Raw genomic sequence first — 24,065 nt, 5'->3', positions numbered from 1 at the left:
GTCCACGACCTGCGGCAGCAGCAGCAGCTCCTGAAGGACCAAGTGGAGCAAGGGACACGGCAGCACAAGCAAGAGTCGACAGAGCGCGACAAAGCAGAAGGGAACATCGGCAGTCCCCAGAGTTAAACGACGAGGATATGTGTGTCTTGCCGTGCTTCACGAGGAGAGTACGGAAAACTCGAGTACCTTCGGGATTCAAGCTACCTGATAATTTCAAAAAATTCGACGGCCTTCAAGATCCAGAAGATTGGCTAGTGGATTACCTCGAGACAGTGAAGCTTACAGGAGGGACCAGAGCAACAGCTATGCAAAGCATCCAGGTGCATCTGAGTGGAGCCGCATGGTCCTGGATAAAGAAACTTCCTGCAGGATCTATCGACAACTGGGAAAGCTTCGAGGACGTGTTCGTCAAGAACTTCAGGTCCACGTGCAAGAAACCTGCGTCGTTAGAGGAGTTGAGAGCATGCCGACAAAAGCCAGACGAGCCAATGAGAAAATATATCCAAAGGTGGAACATCATCAAAAACTCGGCAGAAAATATATCTGACGAAAGAGCGATAGATGCGTTTGTCGCAGGAATCAGGCGTGGAGATTTTGTAGAGGACTTGGGGAGAACCAACCCAAAGACAGTATCCGCGTTAATGGAAATAGCAAACAGATGGGCAGATGGAGAAGATGATGTTCACAACAAACAGCACAGGTCGCCAGAGGAGGACCGCGGCCGAAATTATCAACCGAGGCGACGATTTCCTCGGCAGTACCCGAGCTATGATGCCCCAGGACAAATTTCGGCAGGCTTTCGAGCAAACACCGGAGGAAACAATAGAGATGATTATCAGAGAAGCAGTGAGCAGCGAGGTGACAATAGAGATGATTCTCGAAACAATAGGCAAAATAGCGGGCCAAGGTTCCCAAGGCCTTTCGTGTCTCCCGAAGAAATGATGAACGGGCCGTGTCAGATGCACTTTTTCCTCGATAGCAACGGGAAAAGATAGTCAGGACATCTGCAGAAAGATTGTCGCAATTTCCAGGCAATGTTAAGGTGGGCAGAGCATGCTAACGCTCGAGCAGCACAGAGAAATCCTCGAGAACCCAGGAGCGAGATTCACTTGCCACCCCCTCCCGCGATTACGGAGGACAATCGACATCAGCTCAGAATAGCGGCAGCACCTCCACCACCGCCTTACGTTGATCCTAACTCCAACGGAGCGGCGTCGATGATTCAGAAGGGAAGGCCATCCAATAGAGCTCAGAAAGTAATCTCGCGACAGGTGTTCATGGCAGAAAAAATGCCTCCACCAACAGTCGAGTATCTTAATTGGTCAGGGCAAGACATTGGCTTTACCATAGCAGATCACCCGCAGCAAGTTCCTCGACCAGGGCAGTCAGCACTTATCCTACCAGCAGTTATTGCGGGATTTGATGTTTCTCGAGTGTTCATAGACGGCGGCAGCAGCTTAAACCTTATGTATGCAGATACATTGAGGAAGATGAACATATCCTTAGCAAACACAAGCCAACAGACACAAGGTTCCATGGTATCACACCGGAGAAACCAAGTTATCCACTGGGGAAGATTAATCTCGACGTTCAGTTTGGAACCCGAGAGAATTATAGAATTGAGAAGCTGGAGTTTGAAGTTGTGGATTTTCCGTCGCAGTATCACGCTCTGTTGGGACGACCAGCATACGCAAGATTTATGGCGGTACCACATTATACATACCTGTTGTGGAGGATGCCTGGACCTAAGGGACCAATCACAGTCAAAGGAAGCTTCGCCTTAGCCGATAAGTGCGATAAAGATTTTCATCGGATATCAGAAATTTTCGGGATGCAAGCTGAGTATTTGGCGTCAAGGAGTATGACTGACTACGACGTGCTGCCAGACGTTGGAAGGCCAAATAAAGAATCAACTTTCAATACTGAGAAAAATTCTAAGGAGGTGCAGATTCACCCGACAGACCCGAAAAAGACGACATCCATCGCAAATGACATGGACCTCGCATAGGAAAGCGCGCTCGTCGAGTTCCTCCGTGAGAACTGGAAAATCTTCGCATGGTGTCCAGCTGACATGCCAAGAGTACCCAGGGAACTTGCCGAGCACCACCTAAACTTGGATCCACTAGCGAGACCAATCAAACAACCTTTGCGGCGTTTTTCGGAACCAAACCGCAAGGCTATGCTGTCAGAAATCGATCGACTACAAGAAGCTGGTTTTATAAAGGAGCTGCACACAGAGGCCACATGGGTAGCAAATCCTGTGTTGGTGCCGAAGAAAAACACTAAGGTCCTTCGCATGTGCGTCGACTTTACGTGCCTCAATAAACATTGTCCAAAGGATCACTTTCCCCTCCCGAGGATCGATCAAATTATCGACTCCACGGCTGGATGTGAACGTCTTTCCTTCCTGGACGCATACTCTGGTTATAACCAGATCAGATTGAAAGAAGAAGATGAAGTAAAGACAGCGTTCATCACAACTTATGGCGTGTTTTGCTACAGAACAATGCCCTTTGGTCTGAAAAACGCGGGAGCAACATATCAGAGGATGATGCAGAAGTGTTTGGCGACACAGATTGGGAAAAACGTGCAAGTATACATCGACGATGTCGTAATAACGTCAAAAGAGGGGGCGACGCTGATCGAGGATCTCAAGGAAACCTTTGACAACCTCGACAAATTCTGCCTCAAGCTGAACCCGACGAAGTGTTCTTTCGCCGTCCCAGCAGGAGAACTTCTGGGGTTTCTAGTTTCAGCAAGAGGGATTGAAGCAAATCCCGACAAAATACAAGCTATCGTAACAATGAGGAAGCCAAGTTAAAAGAAATACAGCAGTTAACCGGGCGAGTCGCAGCTTTGAGCAGATTCGTCGCCAGGCTGGGAGAAAAAGCGTTACCATTTTACGCTCTGATAAAGCAAGGAGAGAAATTCCAGTGGAATGAAGAGGCCGATAGAGCTTTCGAGGATCTGAAGCGCACAATCTCGACACCACCAATCTTGGTGGCGCCGAAGGAAAAGGAACCTCTCCTGCTGTACATTGCAGCCACGCCCCAAGTGGTTAGCACGGTGCTAGTTGTTGAAAGAGAAGAAGAAGGAAAACTCCACGGAGTGCAAAGGCCGGTATATTTCATCAGTGAAGTTTTATCGCCTTCCAAACAGTGGTACCCGCAGTATCAGAAACTAGCATATGGAGTAATTGCAACGGCAAGAAAGTTGCGCCACTATTTTTCGGCACACCCGATAATAGTAGTCAACGAAGCACCTCTCTCAAATATATTGAACAATCCAGAAGCTACAGGGCGTGTCTCCCTTTGGGGAATAGAACTTTCCCCTCGGGACATCACGTACGAAAAAAGAAAGGCAATCAAGTCACAAGTTTTGCCAGATTTCATTGCAGAGTGGATGGAGCTGCAAAACACGGGACCCCCAGATTTGTCGAGAACTTGGACCATGAACTTCGATGGGTCCAAGAGAGTAGAAGGAGCTGGCGCAGGAGTGGTACTTATATCACCCGAAGGCGACAAGTTAAAATACGTCCTCCGGATGACGTTCCCTAACGCATCCAACAATGAAGCAGAATATGAAGCCCTCATACACGGGATGAAGATGGCGAAAGCTTGCGGTGCAACTCGATTAAAAATCATTGGCGACTCACAATTGGTGGCTCAGCAAGTTATGAACCAATGTGACGCAGTCAATGATAGCATGATGGCATACAAGGAGGTGTACAATGAGCTCGAGAAGCTGTTTGATGGGTGCGAGGTAAATCACATCAGTAGATTGAGCAATGATGAAGTCGACGTTCTCGCAAACATCGGGTCGTAGTGCCTCCCAATCCCGCCAGGAGTATTTTGGGAAGAAATAGCGGAGAGATCCACGAAGCCGAAAAAGGTGCAGAAAAAAGCAAAGGAAGAAAAAACTTCAGTACCCCTCAAAGAAACCACGGAGGACGAAGAGGACCAAGAGCTTGTGATGATGGTAGAAGTTCCTTGGATGCAAGCGTATATATCATATATCCTCAGGAAAGAAATACCCGACGATCCAGTTGAGGCAAGGCGAGTTATTCGATGATCCAAAGCTTTCACAGTGATCAAAGGGGAGTTATACAAGCGAAGTATTTCAGGCGTCCTGCAAAGGTGTGTCACACCCGAAGAAGGAAGAACAATTCTGAAGGATGTACACGAAGGAATATATGGCCACCACGCAAGTAGTCGAGCTATTGCAGCCAAGGTTTTTCGGGCAGGATTCTATTGGTTGACAGCAATCGAGGATGCCAAGGAAATAGTATGAACCTGCGACGCGTGCCAAAGATTTGCCGCAAAACCTCACTCTCCAGCGGCAGAATTAACACCAATACCGTTGTCGTGGCCTTTTGCCCAATGGGGACTTGATATGGTAGGCAAGTTGCATAAAGCTTCGCCAGGAGGATATGAGTACATGCTGGTCGCTGTCGACAAATTCACCAAGTGGGTAGAAGCGAAGCCAATAAATTCACCAGATGCAGCGTTGGCAATAAAGTTTGTGAAAGGCCTCGTTTTTCGGTTTGGAGTGCCTCATAGCATTGTTACAGATAACGGTTCAAACTTTACGTCCAAGGAATTCAAGGAGTACTGCGCAGAAGTAGGTATTAAATTGCACTTTGCGTCAGTTGGGCACCCGCAAACCAACGGCCAAGTCGAGAAAGCCAATGGTATCATCTGCAACGGCCTCAAGAAGCGCCTGCTAGGACCACTTGAAAAAGCTCGACATACCTGGCCAGAGGAATTGCCAAGTGTTCTGTGGAGTATCCGAACAACACCAAATACGGCGACACAAGAAACTCCGTTTTTTCTCGTCCACGGAGCCGAAGCAGTATTACCAATTGAAATAGAGCATGATTCTCCAAGAGTAACAGAGTATGACGAAGAAACATCACAAAAAGCTCGGGAGGATGATATGGACGCACTCGACGAAGCTCGAGACGAAGTACTTTCACGAGTCACCAAATACCAGCAGGACCTAAAAAACTACCACAGTCGACGGTTAAGGCCCAGATCTTTCCAGGTCGGGGATTTGGTCTTGCGGTTAAATCAAAAATGTACTGAAAAGCTCGAATCACCATGGCTAGGCCCTTACGTCGTCACGAAAGTCATCGACGGAGGAGCATACAGGATCAAGGACAAGAAGACAGAGGCTCCCGAGAAAAACCCCTGGAACGTGGCGCAGCTCAGGCGGTTCTACGCCTAGAGTTGAAATATAATCTTCCTCTGTAAAAAATACAATGTACTGAAACGCCCGCGAGTTTTCAGACGCACTCTTTTCCTTTTCGGGGCACCGAGTGGGGCCGGAAAGGTTTTTAATGAGGCGGGCTCGCGGTGCTGCAATATAATAAAGATAGTGGAGATATACTTCTTATTCTTCGATATGCTCGGGGGCTCAACGCCTTCAAGCTACAAAATACGTACAATATAGATAACTTAGTCTTACCGAAATATTTCGCCTTGGTACACTAATACCTCGCCAAATATAAACATCGGAAGCTAACAATTATAAATATAGGGTACTCGTCAAAATCTCATTGCTTTGGTCTGAAAACTTCGCAACCTATCAATGGAAAAATAAAGACATCTTCTTATGACAAGAGGAAAAATCTTCGAGATAGCAAAACAGTACAAACTCTAGCCAGAGGCTCGGGGGCTCCAACAATATAGACCACTTTACAATATACAACAAATTTCTTTGGAAATAAAAAAGAAATCAAAAAAGATACAGAAACAATGTCTTGCAATATAGTACAGCTCAGTCAAAACCTAAAATACTATCTATGGACAAGCCTCTGGTTGTCTTGTGTTCAGCATAGGATCCCTTGACGAAGAATTCTGAGTCCATCCGAAGAAGTTCATCCATCATCGACTCGGCCACAGGAGTTACCATCTCATTGATTGTGTCAATATCATTTTTTCACCGCGATTTCTTGGCCAGGCAATCAACAACAATCTTCGTCAGATCCAACTTTGGATGGCAAGTGTTTATCATAATCATGGCGAACCTTGCTCCAGCAGTCAATTGAGCTCGCACAAAATTATGAATGCGGGGAGCATCTCTAAATATCTCCAGCAATTCAGGAAGAGTTTTGGGAACCTCATTTCGAGGAAACAAAGTCTTGTAAACAAGGGTTAACGTTGTCGTGCAAAAATTGAGAAATTCGCGCACCTGGCAAGCACGATCTTGGAACCTGACAATTTGCTGAGTTCGTTCAGGGGTGGCCCAGAACAGACAGCCATGGTTAAGGGAAAGATTGACGAGAAGATTCGTTCTCTCGTTCACTCTTTGGTCTTCGGCGGCAGCATCAAGAACGGAGCCTATTAAGCGACAAGGCAGGAAATTTAAGGGGAGGCACAGGAAAGCGAAGAAGAGGCAGTGCGAGGTTGGAAAAACATACCTAACATATCTGTGCTAGCTTCAGACATCAGTTCGAGCATGCTATTTTCTCGAGTAGTGGCTGCCTTAGCTTCCAACACAGCAGCATCCTTGGCAGCTATAGCCTCTTTGGCCTGTTGGAGAGCAATTTTCTCTCTTTCAGATGCTTTTCGAGATTGTTCCATCATTGCCAGAGTTTGTTTCTTCATGGACTGAAGTTGTTGTCGAAGTTTTTGCAAATCTGCCGACAAATGTTTGCTTGAAGAACCTTCGAGAGGGTTATCATCGATGAGCATTTTCTTCGAGAAGGAAGAAGCAGGTGAAGCATCGGCAGAGCAAGGATTGGTCGAATAGTTATCAAATATTAACTGGAAAAGGAAAATCCCACAATCAATGATAGTGCCAGGAGGAATTTCATTGATTTCTAGAAAATTTACATAGACATTACAAAAGAAGTTCTCCAAAAGGACTACCAGGATAATTGTCGCCAAAACTAAAGTGGCGACAAGGGCAAAAGAAACAGAGAAAGCAAAGAAAAGAAAAAAAAAGAGGCATGCAACTAGACCTCCGGCCTTGATGAGCTAGGAGTTGCAGAAGGCTTGATCCCGAGATAGGCCAGGATTTTCTTCGTGTTGGGCTTGGCTGCCTTGATCAACGACCGCCATTTTGTTTGTTCTATTTGCTCGGTGTCGCCAACCTTCATCCAGTCAACAATTTGTTGGCTGTCAGCAACCAAGGCAACAGTGTTCTCGACAGCAACCTTCATGTTCTCCTGGCGCATCTTTAGTCCAAGATCCTCCGGTGGATTGAAGTCCTTGGCAAGGGCAAGGAAAGTCTTAGGCTCCTCTTTCTTTGGGAAGAAGTAGGGGAACAGCTTCGACAATCCTGCGTCAGCATTCACCACGCCTTCGCGAATTTCTTGGCCATGAAACTCCAGATAAGAAAGTGCATCAAGGAGAGGATCATCGGCGGGATTTTCAAGATCAAACTCTTGGTTTGTTTGACCTGCCACAGGAAATAAATGTTGGTCGACAGCAAGAAAGAAAAAGCAAGTCCTAGGAAAAATAGAAGGGGTCGATAAAATTACCGAGGAAGCGCCGATTTTGCGTGTTCAAGCGCTTGAGGATTCCCTTTTCACGAGTAGCCTGTGCGGCTTTGTGCTCGTTTAAGGTAGCTTCAGCATCCTCAAGTTTCTTCTGCAGTTCTTCGACACTAGCAGCTTTTGCCTTGGCTTCATCAGCCTCTGCTTTGGCTTCACTAGCATCTAGTTCGGCTTTCTTGCGAGCCATCTCACTTCGCTCTAGTTTCTGAGCAAGAGTATCGGCAAGCTTGTTGGCCTCTGCAAGTTTCTCTGTCAAAATAGAAAAGAACCGTCAAAATTGCGACAAAAACAGGAGCAAGAAGTTAGAAACAATGGCAGCAAAAAAGTTATTACCTTCAGTCCTGCTGGCATACTCACGGTATCCAATGAATTGAGATCCAATGCGAACAAGCTCTTTGATCATGGGCTGTCAAAGAAGAATAGAAAAGAAAACATCGGTACGAGAAAAATATGAAGGCATAAAGACGCAAACAGAGGAAATATAGATACTGGCAAGAAAGTTAAAAACTTACATCATCTAAGAGCGGATTAGAGGAGCTACCCAACTGAGGGGTAGGCTCCACGACCATTTCCACCCTTGTCCTTTTTGGTGAAGGAGCAAGAGGGCTTGAAGGAGGAGTGGTGGTGACGACGTTTTGTTGAGGAGGCGAGGATTCTTCTCCCTCAACTGGCGTCTCCGAAACAATTAAAGTATGTGACGTGCTCGTTCGAGGAGCCACGTCAAGAGTTGGTACTTCTTCCTCATCATCACTGTGATTAAAGATCGACAGCATAAAAAGCAAGATAAGACAAAAAAAATCGAGTACAGAAATAAGGGGAAATCAAAGTGACTTACGAGCTGACGAGGGATTCGAGATATGGATCATAAGTTGCCTTCTGACGTGAAGGATCAACTTTTTCGGCTTTGGTGGTGCCGGAATCTTCGACATCATTCCTCTTCCTTTTGTTCTTTGGAGAAACAGCAGGAGGAGGAGATAGTGCTGACGCAGTGCCTTCGGAGGCAGCATCTTTTTCAGAAGATCCCGCAGATTTCAGAGAATCCACGGGTTCATTCACAAAAGAGGGGGCCTCTTGGTTGTCATCAGTGACAATGGCCCTTTCCTCGACTGCTCCACCTTCAGGAAGAGGAGGAAGCGAGACAAGGTCTGGATGGTTCTGTGCAAAACAAAAATAAAGTAGGGGAAGATATCAGAAAAGGAGTTACAAAAAAGATAGCAACGCAATAACAAAACAACCGACAAAGATTACCTCGGGAAGTGGATTGGCGGCGCTGAATGGTTTTACACGGCAAGAAGAAGGGGCAGGATCTTTTTTGCTGAGAGACGAGATTTTTCGGACAAGTTTTTCTAAGTCCTTGACCTCCAAATCCACCGACAGCCGATCTGTGTCCTTGTCGCCAGCATATTTCCAGAGAGGGTATTTGCGAGCCTGAAGCGGCTGCACTCTAGTCCTAAGAAAATAAGCCGTGATTTGGATACCCGACAGCTCTTTGCCGCGAGTATTTTGCAACTCGTGGATGCGGGCCATCAAGGTTTCTGTCGACGCCTTTTCCTCTTCAGTAGCCTCTGCGTCCCAGGAGCGGCGGCGAAAGATTTTCTCGGCGCCATCAAAAGGAGGGATGTTGTCCTCAGCACATCCATGGTTCTCCTCCTGAATGTTAGTTTGCTATGAACCACTTAGTTTGTTAGTTTCTATTTTTTTGATAACTAATTTAGGTTTGGTTTTTCCAGATTCGTTGTCTTGATTTCGTGGATTTCAGTCCAATTCATATACTGTCAACACTGCCAAGGATCAGAATCTGGAAAGGAAATTTAATTAAAGTCTTCGGTGACATGTTCATTGGCACTAATGGAAAATACGTCGCATATCCAGTAAGTCATCTCTTTTCTTTTTTTCTCATTATTCTATTATCAGTAATGCTTATGTTTTATCAGGTATAATAACCTTTTATATCATTTCTTTAGATCAAGGATATATCTGAAACATGTTACTCAACAAACACCAACAGTACAAGTGAGTTTGTATGGTCCAATGAAATTATGAAGCAGTCGTTACATGCAGCTCTTGGTGGTCTTGTTAACAACAAGGTACCCATAGCACAGTAGTTTATATTACTATATAAATGTCCTTTTTCTTTTTTTTATAACTTTTCTGAATTGTTGGTACATTTTCTTTTCTTCGGTTGAAGGAAGATATTTCTTCTTCATTCATAAGTATCATGAAAGATGAAGGAAATAGTTTTTGTATGAAAGCTCAAGAGAAAGTTGTTAAAGTGGTTCAAGCTTTTGAATCAAATAACTTTGGATCCTAGGATACTTTGAAGTTAGATTGTTCCGATGATGGTTCTGACAAAACTGCAATAGATTCTCGCACTACTAAAAAGTTGCCATCTAGTGACCAAGAACTAGCTAGCGATGGTAATTTTTTTGTCATTTCTAATTAGCATTTTTATCATGTATTCTTTCTTTTTTTTGATCATTGATTCCTGTAAATAATAACTTCATTTTTATCTGTTAATAGTAACATCATTTTTTATCTGTTTGGTTCTGTATAGAGGGTGCTTTATATCATAGGAAAAGGAGACGAATAGTATTGAATAATACTTCACAGCATTCAAGTAATTCCCAAACAGCCAACATGAGTTTGGAGGAACATAATGTACCATTCAAGGTAGAATGGCAAATGAAAACTAGTTCAAAGCATTTTTTTTTTGGAGTGTCTCTTATATACTCTCCTTTTTGATTGTTTTCTCTTATATCTATGAAGGATATACCTGGAAATGCAAATATTGTGTCCCAACCTGTCCACTCAGCAAGTCTTGGATATATGCTGCCCGCAAATATTAATTCACAGAGAGCATCAATTGATGATGATTTATCTTCTCGACAAGTTAACAGACTCACTCAAAAAGTTGGTGTAAAAGAAGGTAGATTGCAAATCTTCAATAGTTATTTTCAATTTATTTTTTAATCAGTTACTGATAATATCATTTTGTTTTTTCATGAAGTTTTTCTTAATCCACTTTTTCTTTGTTTTTGTTCATTAATGTCAGTAAAGATGGATTTGAATCAAAAATGTATTGAACAAGAACAAGAAGAATTCAATGGATTCAACACAACGAATATTGACCAGGTAAAATTATACAATCCCACGACTTATTTTACACTAAAATTTGGTAGTTTCTACACTGTTTCAGTATCAACTTGTCTGTTTAATATTCACACTAGGAATTGTCAATTCAAGCTCTCGTGGAAAGACTCTTTCCCCGTGCTGGCTCTTTTTCACTTTGTTTTTGTCCCATGTTGTTGTTGCTTTCCCATAGGAGGACATTACTATGCCATTCATACCATCTCAACACCCAGTTTTAATGTTTTTATTATTAAATAAGTGCTCTAGAATTGGATTTGTACTTTTTTTTGTCTATGAAATTTGTGTGGCGTCATTAACAGCATACTTCTTTTATTATAATTACAGCACACTCCACACCAACTAAAACATTGTGGCATCCTTCAAGAAAACCAGGAACAAAAAGATGCAGGCAGATCAATGGATGTTGATGCTCTCAATATTCAGAACTTTGGTACTGTTTTTTTATTCTTGTTTTTTATTAGCTAAAAACCATTTGTTTAATTGATTTTACTTCATATATCATTAGGTTTTTATCATTGCTCTGAATGCTTATACCGAAACATATATTTTGCAGAGAATAGAGGAGAATATCTAGAGATTGCACGACACAAATACTATTGGAATGACACTGGAATATCATTTAGGTTGTTAGAAGATGAGGATGACATGGGCAAATCAATTCAAGAGCCTGAATTGTATCGTCCAATTGGTATGAATGATTACACATATAACAAGCAGATTGAGGTAAATTTGTATAGCCATTTTTATCATTTTTAAGTCTGTTTTTCTTACATTTTTATCTGTTTTGTAATATATTTTTCTCATCATTCTGCAAATTCACAGTTAGCTATATTGAACTGCAAGAAGAATTTGAGCAGCACATGTTCAATCAAACAAACTGACACTCATTCTGTTACCAAGATAGATAGTACACCAGAGGTGCCAATCTACTTCCAGATTTTTTTCAGTTAACTTGTATTAATTGTTGTCTCCTATTTATGTTGTTTTAAATTATATTATTTTTTTCATCAGAGAATTGACACTTCCAAATGTGACACTACCATTCAATGTGCACAAAATCAGCCTAGTGTTACTGGTCTTACCAACTCCCCAAGATGGCCATCCAAATTGGGTCATGATTTTATAGATCTTGTAAGTTGTTTTTTTACTTTTGTTCTTTAAATATTAGTTTTGGATGGAGCAAATTTTGTTTTTCTAAGTATTTACTTTTGCTCTTTTTCTCTTGTTTCTAGGTTTCGCCAGAAACACATGACAGATATATAGATTCTCTGGATCAACATGACACTTCATATAAATCAACACCTGTGAGATTCTTGTACTTTCTTTTATTCTAACTATTCTAATTTATTTATTTTCTTTTTTAAAGATAATAGTGATTTTTGATATATTCTTGCTTTTTTCCTTTCTTTTCCTGCTATAATAATGCAGAGCTACAACAGAGCTTCAATTGTTGGCCGTAGAATTTTTGAAGGGAATCAGAATTGTGATTCCAGCTCGATGAGCAAGAGTCATGTCAGGCAAATGTTGAACAACTTTGGCAAGGTATGCGCATGATCAAATACATGTCTTCTATTTTTATTATCATTGCCATTTTTTAGTAACACCATTATTTTATTTTTAGTCTTTTCCAACATGAGTTGAAAGTGCAAGACTAATCTGCGTAGTTGCAACCTGAGTCGCAACTGCAAAAATAACCCAGTTGCAACCCATGTCGCAACTGACTGATTTATATATCGCATATAGACTTATTTATTTGACAGGTTTATATATCACAGTCGCAAGTGTACGTATTTAACTTGCAACCTTAGTCACCACTTGGATTGGTATCTATAAACTCAGGTTGCATAGTTTCAATCTGAGTTGCAAATGCCAAAATAAGCCAGTTGCAACCCATGTTGCAACTGATAGTTTTATATATTTGCAGGTAGCCTATTTGACAAGGCATCTCTTATTTTGTTAATTTAAAACCTTTACCAAAATAAGACAATTTTTTGGTTTCTCCACCATCCCATCCAATGAAGTATTTTTAGGATTCTTTTCAATAAAATCCTATCGAATCATAGGTTCCAATACTTTATCTCAATTGCAACTCGTGTCGTAATTGTCCGTATTTTATATATTACTTGCAACCTTAATCGCAACTCAGATTGGCATCTATAAACTTAGTGCTTTATCAAGGGGGTTTGTCAAATAATATGCCAGTTTCAAGCATAGTTGCAAGTCCTTTTTATCATTTTTGCATACCAAGTTGGAATACTGGTTGAACTCAAGTTCCAATACTTTTTCCAGTAGGAACTCAAAAATGAGTGTTATGTCAGTTTCAAAATTACTTACAACTCCCTATTATCTCTGTTAAGTTTCAAAATGACTCGCAACCTATGAATTCTCGAGTTGCAACCACACTTGCAACTGAGTCACGACTATAGCTTTTCGTAGTTGCACTTTTTGCAATTTAGTATGTACTTATGTTGTTTAATTTTGTAATTCAGGAGTCATCATCACCAGAGCTTCAGATTTTGGGTGAAAAATCATTCAAAGAGAACTGCAATACTATGAATGATGAAGAAGAAAGTTGTATAATACTAGCTTGTCACTTGGGAGTTCCTCATGGCATGGGAAACAAAATGTGCTTCCGCAACGAATACCACAACGCAGCAAGTACATATGTTCAGCTTTTGATGTCAACCCAAGCCCCGCAGTGGCAGTACAACCTTTTCAGCAAAAAATTTGGGAAGCTGTCACTTCTCTGTGTGATGTAGAACCTCATAGCTTGTAAGTTTATTTCTGTAATACTTTTTTATTTTTTATTGAGTTTGCAGTCTTTAAACAAGTTACTTTGATTTTTAAAGTCTTGCAGGATATGGGCAATTAACATTGATAATATTAGAGTATCCATGTTGCAGTTATGAAACTCAATGAAAGTGAACGGTTGGGTTGAGGCTTGGCTAATGAATGCATTATGTCGCAAATTATTCAAAGACAAGCATCCTAGAAAATCTAACAAGCATTTCTTCTTCAATACTACTTCGGTAAGTCTATTTGCTGAAACTAGTATCTGTTGTTCAGTTTACTTGTACACGAGTAAATCATTTATGTTTCAGTTTTCTATCTCTTAAACAGGATTATCTTCTTGAAAAATGGAAAAATGAAGAAACTAGGATAATTTGGAAACAGAAAGCAGTAGAATCATTCACCTTATCAAATAAAGCCAGATCATTGCACTTGTCAGATGGGGTATTTTTTTTGTTCTTCTATGATCCCAAAATTCATTATCTGTTGTTTCTATTATTCTAGTTTATCTAATTTTGTATTTTATATGCTGCGGCTGTATTTCCCTAGTGTGTTTGATGATCATTGGTTCGTGTTCATGGTTGACATCAAATATCGCAACTTCATATTCCTAGATTCATATTATTCTCAAGAAACTAGTTACCAGAAGAAAGTTGCAAACTTGCTGGTAATAACAAATTTCTTCTGTAGTTCCTTTTTGTAATCCTTTCTTGAATTTCGCCTCTTGCTAGTAATACTAGCTATCAATGTTTTTATGCATGAAACAGATTAAAAACTTCAAGGCAACCTGGAACGAGGCCGGGCTAAAGAAGTTGGACTTCAACAGTTTTGGAGTAGCATATCCAAATGTACCTAAGCAAAGGAATGGGTATGCATTGTTTCTTCCCGTGGCACTTTCTTCGATTCCTTTATGCATTTTTAGATGTTGTGCTTCTATTCATCTTGCCTTTCTTTTGTCTGTCTTTGCCGCAGAAATGATTGTGGAATTTTCAACATGAAGTATCTGGAACTCTTTATTGCTAGAAATCCTGCTCAGTGCTCATTTTCTCATTTGGACATCACGGCCTTTCGTATGAAATATGCTCATGACATCTTTATGTGCGACTACAATGTTGAGAATGATGCAAAAAAAAATAGCCGTTCAGTTTTCTTCATAGGTGAGGACGTGGGCATAGCCCAGTGGTTGAGGTCGCAGTGGCGCATCCCAACGACCAGAGTTCGAATCCTGTCAGGAGCGAATTTCTGGAATTCTCACGCCGAGATCCTGCTTCTACTATATCATTTAGTGTCTAGTTCCTCCTAGCACTAATTCATTTTTTTTTTTAGTTTTCTTCATAGGTATAGTGCTATATTTTTAGGTCAATATTACAATTGTTTGCTAATGATTTTTCTCAGAACTAAATTTATTGTGTTTTTGTTATTGTCAGGAGAAGAATATCAAAAGAAGACATGAAAATGGTGAACTTCAAACAAAGTTGCTGCATAAGCTGTGAATATACTCCCAAAGTGACTACCACAGTGCTCGAAATAGTTAATGATTTGTAGTTTGTTCTTTCTCTTATGTAAATTCAAAGAGATGTGTATATAAGTACTGTCGCCCTATTATCGGAGAACATGGCATGTTATCTCAGACCTTTTGAGTGTTATCGGAGAACAACGTTTTAGTGTCTTTGTTTTTTCGAGTGTTATGAATGTCTTCTTTTTTATTCAAATAGTTATGTTCTTGGTGTGCTTTATATGTTTTGGCATTCACATTATCTTTGTTGTTTGAATTTTTTCTGGATATGCGGAAACATGCTCTGGTTGCTTTTCTGTCATTTTCTATAAGTACCATGACAACTGCATATTTTCACTTTTCATAAGTAAAGACATGTATGACAAGCTTTTGTTAAGAAATGCAGAAGACATATCAGAATCTAACTCAGAGAAGAAATGCAGAAGCTTTTTTGCAGGTATGACTAGTACTATTACATTTATTTGCTCCAGTATCTCAGATTCATTGTTTAGAATCTATTTCACAACATCAATAAATAGCTAGAATCTTTTTCACACAAATCTCCAGTTTGGTTTTTAGAGGCATGTTTTCCCCTGGCTTTTTGACGATGTCTTTTTCATGTTGCCTGTTGATTTCGCCTTGTTTCTCTTTTGTGTTTGCTTCTTTGTTGTATTCTCAGCATCAGCTTTACCTGCAACAAAATGAAAATTCTCTAGGTATTAGTTTCTAAACATTATAAACATAGGAAATACTTTATAACTGCTCTTTTTTAGCTAATGTTTTGTTTTTACCCGCTGTCTTCTTGTTGCTGGTTTTGACACTTTTCTCAAAAAATGACTTGGGTATGTGCCTCATTGTACATGTAGAAATGTTATGTTGATGTGAACCACAGTGGCTGCATGTAATTTGATTTTTTGACATCAATTCTTCAACGAATGTCCTTTGTCGTTTAGAAGTTTCTGGACGTCCTTTCGAAGGAACAACATCAGGATCTTGTAGGTTATCAGGGAAACCATCTTTATGTTGTTGTTCACTTGTTTTTTGCTGTTCACTGGTTGCACATGGTTGTTTGCCCTTTTCTCTTTTCTAGAATTCCGCAGTTTCATCTTCTTGAGTCATTTCATCTAGTCTGTCCTCTATCCTTTTGATTTCATCCAGCAAGAACAAGTATTTCCTTTCAGTCACAGCTCCTTCAGAGGCAATATTGCAAAATTTCCTAGATAGCATGCAGTATCTCAGATGTTTGTTACTTGTTGTTAGATCTATTGGGATGGACTGCTTATCTCTCATGTATTTTCTATCTTTTGGCCTCCACCTACTGATGTAATACTTTTCAGGAAGCTCTGACAAGTTAAGGTGGATGAGGACCCTCACTATATGTGCACATATTATGCCTTCCTTCTCAAACTTGCAGCATATGCAGGCGAATTCTTCTGCTTGTAGGTTTACAGAAACAAGGTACTTTCTGGACCTGAAATCTTGCAGTTGTAGCATAGGTGTCTTGTAGACCTCATACCTGACAAACTTTCGAACCTCCTGAACATGCAATTTTGTTGTGAACATTATTGTTTTTGGAATCGATAGAATATTTTCCGGTTGTACATGCGACCAGCTTGAAGTTCTATCTCGCTACGCACCCAATAGTCCAGCTCTGTTATCCTTGTTACTGAATCTTGTTCTCTTTCCAATTCCTCTATGTTTTCAGATATTTTCTGGTACTCACCCAAGAAGCTGATAACACTATATGTAGACCCCACATTATCTTTGAAGATTGCATTAGTGCCCTCACTTCTAGCAGTTGAGTGAATGAAAGGTAAGAAGTCATGCTTGAAGTAAACGAGGACAAACTTCTTTCTATTTTCCCACATAATTTTCAAGTATTTCAGGTGTCCAACATTTTATCTGGAAATCATCTCTGGCCACAAATGCTCAAATTCAGCTATAGTCAGTGAGTTGCGCAGAATATCAGAGAAATCTGCATGAAGGTTTGGTATTTTACTAAAGCTTCCTCCACACTTCTCTTTCCGACTTTCTCTTGATATGGAAGAAGTAGTTTCTATGACAAGTTTGTTTGAAAACTTCATTTATTGCTTTTGCCATTGCAGCATCTTGATCTGTGATAATTGTTGCAGGATGCTTCCCTCCCATACATATGAGGAATTCCTCGAATAGCCACTCAAAGGTACTTGCTTGTTCATTATTGATTATTGCACAAGCAAATAGGCAGTTGTGGCCATGTCCTGTCACTCCGACAAAAGGAGCAAATGGGAGGTTATACTTGTTAGTCTTGAATGTTGTGTCGAAGCTAAGGCAATCTCCGTATAAGTCATACATGTGTCGAGAAAATCCATCAGACCAAAAAATGCATTTGACCTTGTTCCCTTCTCCAAGATCAAAATTATAGTAGAACCTTGGATCTTCATCTTGCCTCTGCCTAAAATAAGATAGAACTTTCATCATATCATTTGTGTTGTCTTCTAATCTGATTGCAGTCATGAAATTGCTCACATATTTCTTGTTGTAAGGAACATTCTTTGGCTTTCCTCCTCGCAGGTATGTGAGTATTACCATTATCTTTCGTGCTGGAAGCTTCACAGAAGTGAAAGTGCGAATGAAGAGCTTCTCTTGATCAGTCATATGTCCATGGGATGCCAGGAATTTGTTCTCACCAGGGCGGCTTAACTCATGGTTGTGGTGCAACTCTAGGTTTGTCACAACCCACTTGTCTCCTTTTAGTGTAACCACCATTTTGGCTTTGCAACCTGAAACAGGATTTACATTTCTTCTTCCTTTTCTTGTTTTAGGTGGCGGTCCAGAACCAGCTTTCTGTTGGTTTCTCTCTTGTCTCTTCTTCTTCCTTTCCTCAATTACCTCAGGTGCAACTACTTTGCCAAACTTACTGCATGTGTAAGTTCTTCTCGTGCCAATAGCATTTCCAATATTTTTGCCTTTGTAGTTTCCCGCTTTCTTCACAGAGAATACACAAATTGAAGCATATTCATTGTAAAATTTGTAGGCTTCCTCTTCAGTGTTAAATACCATGTTTAAGTGTGGAGCATGATGCCCAGTAACTTCCTGACTAGCTTGTAATGCTGCAACAACACTTTCATTTTCAAGGAAAATACGGATATCTTCTTGAGTTAGCTGCTCCACTCCTTCAGGCATCTCCATAGCTGCTTCTTCACCATCTTCATTATTGTGAGTTTCAGTGTCGAAACTGTTATTTTCCTTTGGAATGTGCTTCTCATTATGTACTGGATCATTATTCAGATTTTCATTGTCATTGAATTGCCAATTGTAGTAGCTATCTGAACCATAATTCGGCACATCTTCATTTCCAATATTTGTCTCATCTTCAGCTAATTCTTCATCTTCATGACCAAATACTGGTTGCTCATAAGCTTCTTCTTCTTCTTGTACATCTAGGAGCGTTGACTGGGAACTTGCATATCTGCCAGTTATCATAAATGTCTTGTTCTGCACATTTTTTTAATTTTTGGTTAACTATAATATGCAGCTAAAGATAATCCACAGCTAATTTGTAGTCACAGTTATTTTTTTTTACCTCTGAACCCATTCCCTCTTCCATTCCATTGAAATTGCTTTGTAAATAGCTCTGCAAATTTATATTTTTACAATAATAGTCAGTTTAAACAACCAAGAACTTTCTTATTAAAACATTTTCCCTACGCTATGTATGTTGCTTCTTACCTGTGATGTTGATGGTGCTTCGACAGACAACAACATTTCCGTGAAGGACATACCATTACCTTGTGATAAGGATATCTGCATTTTTAGTTTCAAATAAGTCATTAATCCATCTGTCATCCCATTATCCCATATTTCAATGTTTTTTTATGATCATATAATTATGTACTAAAGTTAGTATGGAACAACTTACAGCATAGCGATCTTCAAGGTCACCTTGTTCAGCTTCCTTTGAGTTGTAGTCATATGTCCATGGTGGTGTCTTAGTCTAAACATCAAGTTCATTAAAACATATGTAAGCAACAGTAAGTCGACAATTTTTGAGTTGTAATTCATGTTTTGATATATAGTTCAGAAAGTAAATCAAACTTACCTGCATATTAACATAGTTGCTGTTCAAAGTATAGCTTGCTGTGTGAGCTTCAATTTTATTCTGCATGGAAAAATAACAGTCATATACTTCCAATATAGTCTTGACAATTAATGCAGAAGTAAACAACTTATATGCTAGAAATTAAAAATACTGTGCCACAACAAATTACTACTTATATAGTCTTGGAATAAATACCAGAAGTAAACAGATTTTTGCGTTTTTAGTCTGGTGCTTCTTAACAAAATAACATTAGATCACTTGTTGTTTAAGGTCAGTATACCTTACATTTGCATGCTTTCTTTCTTTTTATACTGCTGGTAAGGCTCAGTATATTTTGTTATGTGCAAATACTTCCGTCTGAAGAAGTGCAAACGCATTTTTGGGTGGATAAGTAGATGCTTGCATTTGGTGGGAGATATATATACGGCCATTTTTTTCGCTTGTAATAAGTGTACAACATGCAAATGTGAGGTATAATTATTTCATCATAACCATAGTAGCCTGTAGAGGAGATTTTTTTGGATATGTACATGCTTGCATTTGGTCAGACATATGTAGTTTTAGCAAGGTTGGTTTTTGGGCAAGGAGCCATGCTCAGGACGAACATGTAGATTTTGCATACTTACGACCATCGAGTCTGAACTATCAGATTACATGATATCAGATTTTGAATGCACGTACTCGATTATATGATCTTTGATACTGTATTTTTGCAGGTATGATGCAGGTACATGCATAAGTTCATTCAGAGAAGAGGTACCTGATTCGGGCAGAAGTTGCTATAATTCTTGCTACTGCTTCCTCCATCCTCCAGGTACGGGTACTTGGGTATCTGAAAATGTATGCAGTGTTGGATTTTTTAACTCAGTATATGATCTTTGATACAAATTTGTTTTTATAAAATTTGAAGCCATTTTTGTGCTGTTTACCTGGGTTCCTATTATGAAATCAACCTCCAAATTCGAATCTGTTGCAAATGAAATTTAAGATGTCAGCTATTAGCAGTTAATGAAATTTCAAGAACTGACCAAGGATGCATCACATTTTAGCAATTTTTTTGGGGAAAGGGATGAGCAAGGTTTTTGCCCTCTTTTTGTTCTTGATGCATCAGGTTTTACCAAGGTTGGTTCGGTTTCTTCAAGAACTGACCAATGATGAATCAGGTTTTAGCAAGATTTTTGGGGGAAAGGGGCTGAGCAAGGTTTACTGGTCGTCAGAGTTTGGCCAGAAAGACAGACCGAGAGAGATTTACCATGGTAAGCCTGATTCTCTTGATCCATTGTTCCAATTTCTTCAAGAACTCTTCCCCTCTGTCAGATCCCTTGATCCATTGTTCTTCCTGTAGTTTAGCTGGAGGTGGAAGAAAGGAAAACGAATCTGGGAGTGGTTGCGTTGCGTTATTTCCTGCTTCTCGTAATCGTCAGGGGCATTTTTGTAATTTTTATCCTGCTTTCTGATGATCGAGAGAGATCTGGGAGTTGTTGATTTCGTACGCTTCAAGTTGGGTTTTTGTTTCTGAAGAAGCACAATAACAAAAATTGGCCCGATAATATGGAACAACTCTGGTCCAACAAAGTCCCCCAAGACAAAGAAATACAAATACAAGAAAGATGACGTCAGTTGACTGAGATATAACTTATGTCTCAGTCGACTGAGCGTTAAAGACTTCCTTAAAATATATGTCTGACAACACCACTCATAAGGTATCAGGATTAAGAAGAATCACGCTACTGTAAGCAATACAGTGTCAAAACTGGAGCCGAGTCCTAGGCGTTCTGATAGTGGTGCAGAAAAAGGCACTGCTTAGTAGCTGGTTCCCACCGTCCGCAATGAGCTGCTTTGTTTTGGTAGATATCTTTTTTTTTTTTGAGAGCACGCGGGAAACGTGCCTTATCTTTATAGAAGGAAAAGAGAATGTCAAATTACAGGAACAGCACCTTAGCGCTGCGAACACACACACACACAGCACCCTCCGCCTAGGCCTACTCTCTCGCAGTACCTAGCCTCCCTCCTCTCTTGGCGCTCTCCCAAAGGTGGAAAACATCTCTAATCTGCCCCGCCATTAGGTCCACCGACTTCTGCTCCCTCTCGTTCCCGAAAGCTCTAGCGTTTCGCTGCTTCCATAGCGTCCATGTCGTGCTGATGACCAAGGAGTCGAAACGCTTCCTGTCAATCCTCCTCACTCGCTTGCGGGCCTCTGTCCACCATCTCTGTAGATTGCCTGAGGCTCCAGGGTCGGCGATCTGCAGCTCGGTGCTTTGCAGCACTTTGCACCAAACCTGTCTCGCATAGGGGCAGAGGGTAAAGATGTGATCAACGCTGTCCTCATCTTGAAGGCATGTGTAGCATGCATCCGGATGCTCCTGTAGCCCGTGCCTCGCTCTCCTGTCCGAAGTCCACAAGCGGTATTTCAAGGCCAACCATATGAAGATCTTGCATTTCATGGGTGCAAAAGATCCCCAAACCGGTGTGTTCATACTCCACCGCACATTCCCATGGCAGAGCATCTCGTAGGTGCATTTAGCCGTGTATTCTCCAGACTCCGCGCCTTTCCAGGAGATTTGGTCAGGTCTGGAAGTGTCTCTCTCCACGGTCTCTACCGCCTCCCACAGAATTAGACATTGTCCCCATAGCTCAACCGTCATCTCTCCTGCAATGTCATCAATCCAAACATCCCCTTGCAGAGCCTCCGCCACTAACCTAGTGTTCTTCCTTCTAGTGGTGACCTTGGCAAAGACCTCTGGCGCTAGCTCCTCCGCTGTGTACCCACTGATCCATCTATCTCTCCAGAAGTAGGTCAGCCGTCCATCACCCACGCTGAAGTGCGCCATGCTCCGGAACACGCCCTCCCCCAAAGGATCCTTCAGCCCGGGTAGACCTTGCCAGGGTCTCGCCGGGTCCGTGCGTCTAAGCCACATCCATCTCACTCTCAAAAGAATGTACCCTCATTACCAACAAATGCAGTGGTTTTTGAATAAGGTGAAGTTCTCCAGGCTTTTCTCCTCGACCTGTCAAGGGTCCAATCCTGCTAACATCAGCTTTCACCAAATCAAACACTGGTCTTATCATCTCCAAATGCAGGGCCGGAGGGGAGGGAGGATAAAAATAGCGAGAGAGTAGGCCTAGGCGGAGGGCGGGTGGCGTGTGTGTGGGTTCGCAGCGCCATGGTGTTGTTCTTGTATTTTCGCACTCTTTTCTCTTCTATAAAGATAAGGCACGTTTTGCGCGTGCTCTCGAAAAAAAAATGCAGGACCGGAAACCTGTAATGCAATTACAAAAGAGATACCTCCTGATCTTTTTCAAGGAACATATGTAGATCTACGTATACAAAATCAGTAAAAGTTTACCTGTGCCTTCTCTAGCAGGAACATGCAGAGGGTCAGAGTCCTTGATAGTGCCAAAACCTTCTACCTTGGATCCATAGTAGGAGCTGAAGTCGATGAACAAATATGAGTCGACCTGTAAATTGGAAAACTTAGCTACCTTCAAACTTAGTTACCTTTCTGATATAGATTTGTCAGTCTCAACGAGTGCCACTGACTTACTACCTGAGGTTCTGATATTTTGACTCCTGGCAGTCTCCTTATACCATGGTTCAATGGTTGAAACCACCAGCATAACCTAGGTTCAAGGCTAAACAAGGCACTATCATCAGGATAATAATAAAAATAATCAAGACTGAAGATCTGTGAGCCAATTCCAATAACTCTCATTAGGACAGTATCATAGTTGGGGATCAGAATGATTTATGCATGACTATGGTTGCTATAACTTTAATTCGTCAAGATGATGGTACTGATCCTAATTGTAGCTGCTGTTCAAATAACTTGGATACTCAGGGCTGCATTCTACTACCAGTAATTTGGACACTGACAAATACAAGTTACAACGTTCCATAGTAGCAGATATACACAAGGAATATTACCAAAGAAGCTTAAAGTAAGTGAAGTTGTCTGAACCGCATACACAATCAATCGCAGCCAGAAAAAGAAGCACATCAGACAACTTATCTAAACCAGGAATTTAGGATACAGAATGCAGGTACATCATGGAGTAGTACTACTGATTAAGACCAGTATGCTAAATAAACAACATTATGAAAGCCCAGATAACATAGCAAGAACAATTATAGTTGGCTGAAAGGTCATGTCCATTTCAGAAAGTAAATATATGTAAAAAAAAAGATGGACAGTATAAATATTTGATGAAATTTGAACGCCTTAAATTACCAGGACTTGATAGAGGTGATAGGGTATTATTCGGAGTTACAACTGACCCACTAACGTAAACATTTTATTTTTCACATCTTCTAAAATTATGAAATATATTATGCCAAAAAAATACAACAGAGAGGTTCTGAATCATCTCTCGTCTGTCAAGCTGTGTAAACATGCATGTTAACATTGGAGAGCCTCTCTACATAAATATGAAGCTAAGACCCTGCATCAGTAGCATTAATACATGGTTTGACAATGGTTTCACCCAATGAACAGTCGATTTCTTACGAATCAGTAGCGACATGTATGCAACTTGCATTGATTGATCAATCTACAAAATTAGGTTGTAATTTATGTGTTGTAGTTCAGGTTGCGCAGATGGCAAATACCCTTTTGCTCTGATAACAAGTTGAGAGATAATACCAAAATCTCATGCATGGACAGGCTCAGCTATTGTCAGAAGCTATTAAAATCCACTGTGTAAGCACGCTAAAAAATCATCTCTCCTCTGTCAAAAGAATACTACAAAAACAACAAAAACATAGACAGGTTCCGAATCATCTCTCCTCTGTCAAGCTGTGTAAACATGCATCTTATCATTGGAGAACCTCTCTAAACAAATATGAAGCTAAGACCCTGCATCGGTAGCATTAATACATGGTTTGCCCTTTATGCATGACAATCATGCTTTCATCCAATGAACAGTGGATTTCTTACCAATCAGTAGCGACATGTATGCAACTTGCATCGATCGATCAATATACAAAACTAGGTTGCAATTTATGTGTTGTAGTTCAGGTTGCGCAGATGGCAAATATCCTTGTGCTCTGA

The 24,065-nt window shown here is 40.8% G+C and overlaps 1 pseudogene; it reads right to left on the bottom strand.

Annotated features, from left to right (window-relative positions):
- Positions 1–15,511: 15,511 nt before the first annotated feature.
- On the bottom strand, positions 15,512–20,013 carry LOC127346747 (protein FAR1-RELATED SEQUENCE 11-like; annotated as a pseudogene).
- Positions 20,014–24,065: the final 4,052 nt, after the last annotated feature.

This window comes from Lolium perenne, chromosome 4 (genome assembly GCF_019359855.2).
Source record: "Lolium perenne isolate Kyuss_39 chromosome 4, Kyuss_2.0, whole genome shotgun sequence".
Classification (NCBI taxonomy): domain Eukaryota; kingdom Viridiplantae; phylum Streptophyta; class Magnoliopsida; order Poales; family Poaceae; genus Lolium; species Lolium perenne.
This window is presented reverse-complemented; position numbering and strand designations above follow the sequence as displayed.